The 6,000-nt window shown below is 39.8% G+C and overlaps 1 long non-coding RNA gene across 1 annotated transcript in view; it reads left to right on the top strand.

The window, feature by feature from the left end:
- Nucleotides 1–4,204, top strand: part of LOC135452814 (uncharacterized) — a 47,907-nt gene extending 43,703 nt beyond the window's left edge. The window contains exon 4 of the long non-coding RNA XR_010441702.1: nucleotides 3,822–4,204. This is a non-coding gene — a long non-coding RNA (uncharacterized LOC135452814). The remainder of the gene's footprint in view (nucleotides 1–3,821) is intronic.
- The last annotated feature ends 1,796 nt before the right edge of the window (nucleotides 4,205–6,000 follow it).

Below are 6,000 nucleotides of genomic sequence, written 5' to 3' on the forward strand. Positions count from 1 at the left end.
TGCATGAATTAAGGAATCTTCAGTCTAAAAATAAATAAAAATCAAAGTCAGTAAGTGGAGCACGAGGCTAGACAAGCTCAGGTGACACAGAAGGCAAAGGCTGGAGAGCTGTTCCTGCAGGGGTGGTTTCCAAGGGCCTCAGTCCCAGTGTCCCTGGGGTGGTTGTGCTGTGACCCCACTGAAGGCAGGGAGCAGGTTTGGGATTCAGCACAAGCCTCTGCAGACTCAGGGACATGCCAAGGAACAGCACCTGCCTCTGCAGATGCCAGCATTCCTCAGTCACAGCTGTACAAAGGGAGATTAAACCCCTTCCCATGGTCACATCCACACATTCCCACTAACCTGAGGTGGTTTTACTCCCTGTTTGCTGTTGGGGTGGTTTCTGGGTGAGGATACCCGCCTCCTTCACCTCTCTCCAGTTCTCCAGGTGCCTTGCCATTTTGGTGGCTGATCTTTGGGAGTGGCAGGGCTTTGTGGGCTGCTCTAAGGCTCACAGGTGGTGTCACAGGGCAGGGTGAGCCCGGTGTGGCTGGCATGGGGAAATTCAGGAGGAGAGGCTGCTGGTTCAGCAGGAGAGCTGCAAAAGTACATCTGAGGGAAACCAGAGCGTTAGGCAATGCTGTCAAAAACAACAAAAAAAGGAAGGATGGAAACAATCTCTTAGTGCCTAGCTCTAGTCCTGTTTGAAATGGAGTCAGGCTGCTGAAATGAGCAGTGGTGAGGTGTAAATAAGGGGAGCAGCCCCAGAACGTGGCGCGTTCTGAAGGAGTGCTGAACAAACAGCCCTCTGTAGTTCCACTGAAAAGTGTTGAGAAGGGAAGAAATTGCAAGACTGAATGTGCCTTGGTACTGTTTGAGATGCTGATTCCGTAGTATGAAGCTCTCACCATGATTGGTATATATCTCAAAACAATTCAATTTTGGTAAAGGAAACTCAGGGCAAACTGTATCAGTAATGCAAAATGTCATTAACAGGATGTGGATAAATACATGAAAGCCTGGGAGCTCAGAGCAGCGCCCCTCTCCCTTCCTTTTTGTTTCTATGCCATTATTGACACAAAAACATCAGCACTTCACCCAGTGAGAATATTTTTAGAAATGTATTAAAGTTTTGGGGATTTTTTTGGTTGGTTTGTTTGTTTGGAGTTTTTTTTGTTTGTTTGCTTGTTTGCTTGCTTTTTTTTAAATCAGCCTTGGGTTTTGTAGTTCACTTGCCTATAGAGGTGACATAAATACAGGAACAGACCCTGTCACAAAGGCCTTTATCTTGATTTTAGCAGCAGCAGAATCAGCTTGGAGTGAGCAGCTTGCAGCTCTATGTGTTACATTGCCCCAGGACTGCACCAATCCAGGGAACTTATTTTGAGCTATGTCTCAAAGTTATTGAGTTCATTTTCAAATGCTCCTCTAATGAATTCTATGTTTTTCCTACAAAAAGTCATAATATAAATCCCTATATTTTTATATTAATTGAATGTATAACTTGATGGCTTTTTTCCACAAATATGTTTAAAGTAGTTCTGTTAATTATTGAAAAGGTAGAGGCAAAGCATGAGTCAAACTAGGTCAAAAAGTAGATTTAATTTCATCAGCACAAGATACTCCTGTATAGAACTTAGTGAAACATGTTCAGAAAGGAGAACTAATCTTTTTTTTTTTAGAAATTAGTCAGTGACATCTGGCACCTATATATTTCACATCAGTGAAGCACATATCTTGCTTTTCATATTCATAAGATCTCTGATAAAGTAATTTTCCCTCAACAGAAACTGGAAGAATATTCTAGTCACTGGATAAATATTGGGGTTGAGATTTGTCAGACTAAAATGCTAACAAAACAAATAACATCTTCTTTTAATTTCTGTTTACCTCTGTACACGTGAAGACAAAAATAAAAGCAACTTGCATGGAGATGTAGTACTTGCTCAGATAGTTATAAGGTACAGTGCACCTAATAAGAAACATTGACAAAAAATTATATTTTTTATGCTTGCTATGTGGCAATTCTGGTCCTTCTCATATTATTATTAACAGCAGCCTGAAATTCTTCCTTCTTTTCTTTAGTGTGATGTAGCAGTCAGTGAGAAATGATGCCTGCAGCAGCACAGGCATCCTGCAAGTCCATTTATTTTTACAAGTGTAGGTACAGCAAACCTTATCTGCTTAAGTTTACAAACATTTTCTGAAGTTGATGTAGATCATTCCACTTCAGACATTCTGAGATATATCTCTCACTTAAAACCCTTAATGATCCATGATCCACACAGATTTGAAAACCAAACAATTATAGCAGTAGGGAAATCAGATGTATTTCCCTTTTAAAGGTATGTAGTTGATCAGTATAATTGTTTCCCACAAAAGTGACCCAGGGAGATGAAATACATCCCCCTTCTTTCCTCTTTTATACACACAGTGTATCAGGCCTCAAGGTACAACAATATTTACAAGCTCATGCTGCTGTTAACTGGCCCATGCTGCCACATAGTGGAGGACTGATACACGCTGTCTTCACCCATTTTATTAAGTTGCATGAATATAAAGATGAAATAATGGGGCTTGTTCATTTATGTAATAATTAACGGCACATTTACACTCCCAGCATATCACTGTTGATGTTTACTATTTGATCAAGTATGATGGATGCCTTGTGGTTGCAGATTCAGATTAACATAATTTCATCACCAAGGGACCCATGAAAAGGTTCAATTATAGAGCAATCTCATTAATACCAGGGCTTGTTAAACTAATAGAAATAGACATCCCAACAGCTCTGATATGTATACATGTGCATGGAATATAATTAATGGAAAAGCAGCCCATACCTGAAACAAGCTTGAATGATACAATTACATGATAGACTAGGCTGACCGAGACAAATGCTGTTTTGTTAGCTCTGCTCAGAGAAAAAATGTCAGCAGAAATATAGGCAGCCTTTCTTCCAAAATGTTAATAAAAGATTTCTCCTTTGTCTTTCAGTGATACACACTCCTTTCTTTTTTCCTTTCCCTTTTTATGAAAAACTGTTTTAACTCACACTGTCCTCTGATAGGGCAGCATGACAAACAGTAGCTCCCAGCTATCCTTTATCTCTTCATTTTTAATCAGCCATTTTTCTAAAACTTGGGAGAATTAACCTCCAAACAAGAACTGTGGCAAGGAAGTTTGTAGAAGTTCTACTTATTGTAGCTGAGAATGTGAGTGGGCAGTCAGCTCTTTCTTTGGAGGAGCAGACTTCAAATTCCTCAGAAAGGAGAATAGAGAACTACAGCAAGTGGCACCTGTCATTCATGCATGACAGGAAGCAGTTTGAAGTCCAAGCAACAATTTAGTCTTGCAGATTTTATAGTGACAGACAAACCCTTTCCCTCAGTTTTTTTATCAGTTAAATACTGAAGCTGTCTGCAGAAACTATTTTCCCAAAGGTAATTTTTCTGTATGAAGATGATTGGAGCTCTCAAATGTTTTTTCATTTAAAAAATCAGTTTGTATAGTGATTGCCATGTCACCTTTTACTTACAAATACACCTTGTTTGCACTCCCTGCTGTTCCCACCATATCAGACCAAGGATGATGGGCACACATTCTACTTGGAATAGTTCAGTGCATTAGTTCCATGGCCAGCTGAGAACTTACCCATAGCCTGCTTCCTCTCAAGTCAACAGGGGACCTATTCTAAATATTTTATATGAAATATTTCTTTGACCAACCATAGCATTCTGATCAAATATTTTTCTGGAGTGCCCTGCTAGTACTATAATATCTATTAATAATCCCTAATACTCTATTCCTAACACCTAATACCTATTACCCTCCTGTTTTAGGAGAGTCATGAACAAGCAGCTGAACTCTGTGGTCTGCATGCAGCAGATGATGAACTCTGTGGGAAGAGAGGTCCTGCCCTTGCATGGCACTCAGCAGCAGCAGATTGGGAGTTATGCACTAGGAAAGGCTGTCAAAGTCATCTGGGACAGGCTGGATGTGACTCTTTCATAGCATCACTCTAGAACATGCAGATCCCTCACCCCATAATTGCTCAGAGGCTTGGGAACAGTGAAGGACATTTGGAACCAGCTCCACAGTTACCTCTTGCTCCCTTTGCAGGAGCAGTTTGGGATGGCCTTCCATTTGATGTCCCATTGACAACAAATGTTTGAGAAATGGTGAATTTCTCCCTGGCTGACATCTCGTGTATTCTGGGAAGGTTTGTTCAGAATTCACTAAAGTGTAAATTCATTAGTTCCATCCAAATAAGCCCCATGAGCCCATTCTTATTTGACTTTATACTGCTTAGTAAGGGTTTTCAAAAAAACCATGAAAAGCCACTCTCAAGCAAGAATAAGAGTGTCAACACAGTCATGCATCCAAGAAAATTTTCTCTTTCAGGCAGTCTTGTGACACAAGAGCTTTGGCTCTCAATGAGGAAAAACTTCCAGATTTTGACACAATCCTTCCCATTATTTCTCCAAATGGCTTTAATTCAGCCTTGCTAGAAAGCCAAAACTGATCTCTGCACAGGAGAACCATGACTAAATATCATTTAGTTTGAACCTGTGTGAAAAGTGCTGCTGGATGGTCCCCACAAACACAAGGTTGTGAGCTCAGGGCTCTGCCACTGCTCTTCATGTGCTTTGTGTAAAAAGCTAGGCTTATTTTTCCTGTCTCCCAGTGATGTTGGTGATTCGGGTCCTTACACTGGCGTTACTCCTTATAGTATACAGTGTGTTTAGGCTCTATTTAAAATGAATAAACCAAAAAACCCTCCCCACACCAGAAAAAATAGCAAAATCCCTATGTAAATGTAGGAATACTCTTTCACACTGTGAGTGGTGTGAATAGTCTGTGTCCTAGACTGTAGTGGGGCTGACTTTTCATTGGATTTATTTCTTCACTGACCTCACCAATGGAAACTGGCTTTGGTCATGTCCTTTGAATAGTGTCTGATATCCCTGTGATCAAGCTCTGCAATCATTTAGTGCTCATGAAAACCTTGCATGTCTGCAGAATGCTGTAGGAATGGTAAACTGCAGCAGAGTATGGAAATAAGTATTGTAAGCACGGACAGCATCTGAGGCAAGAACTTTTTGGCAACCGTGAACAGCTCCAGTAAAATGGGTCCTGTTCAGAATACAATAACTCTCTAACAATTCATTGTTGAATCCCTCATTTCCTTTGTAGACCTAATTTTTGCTTAAATTAATTTTTATGCTGATGTGTATATGCTCTGATTCCACCACGTGATCTTATTAAATCTACAGTGGTACATTTTCTATCACTTCTGCTGGTCGATTTTTCTGCAATTTTAAGCAAAATAACACTATTCCAAAAATACTTGAAAGCTCATGAATGACTCATACTGTAGTTCATTGAATACCATAAAATATTCAGTGACTCAGAGTCCTAGCACAAACCAAAGGTCCAAAAAAGACTCTATTGTTCCCAATACAGAGGTACAAAATCTGAAGACTTATAAATCAGGCATTAGCAGCTATTCCTGCTTTTGGGGTTGACACTTGTCAAAATTCTAGCTAATCCCTCTGTGGATTTTTAAAACAGTGTAATGGAACCTAATAATTTTTTAATGAGAAACAGTGTGTTTGCTAGATTAATTTCAATTTGTAATGTTGATTAGTTTCATGTGAGAGTGTAAAGATCTGGAGGAATATATGACACTGGAACACTGGAAACAGTTTTCAAAGCATAAAGCAGCTGTGTTACATGGTTCCTCTACTCAGAATTACAATAGCAGTGTAGCTCAGATTCTGAATGATTCAGCTTTCATGTTTTGAACACCAAAAGCTTTTATTCTCTAGGGCAAACTGATCCTTACATAGTCCAATGATCATGTCTCTGGCTGAGTGGATTAAGTAGGAAATGACTTAGAATACCCTGGTCCAGAACTGAGAATATTTGAGGAATGAGGTTCACTCAAGCTTGTTTCCCATCTGAAAACAACACTTCTCCATGGATTATGCACCCTGTCAGTTACATATATGGGTATCT

This window comes from Zonotrichia leucophrys, chromosome 11 (genome assembly GCF_028769735.1).
Source record: "Zonotrichia leucophrys gambelii isolate GWCS_2022_RI chromosome 11, RI_Zleu_2.0, whole genome shotgun sequence".
NCBI classification, from domain to species: Eukaryota; Metazoa; Chordata; class Aves; order Passeriformes; family Passerellidae; genus Zonotrichia; species Zonotrichia leucophrys.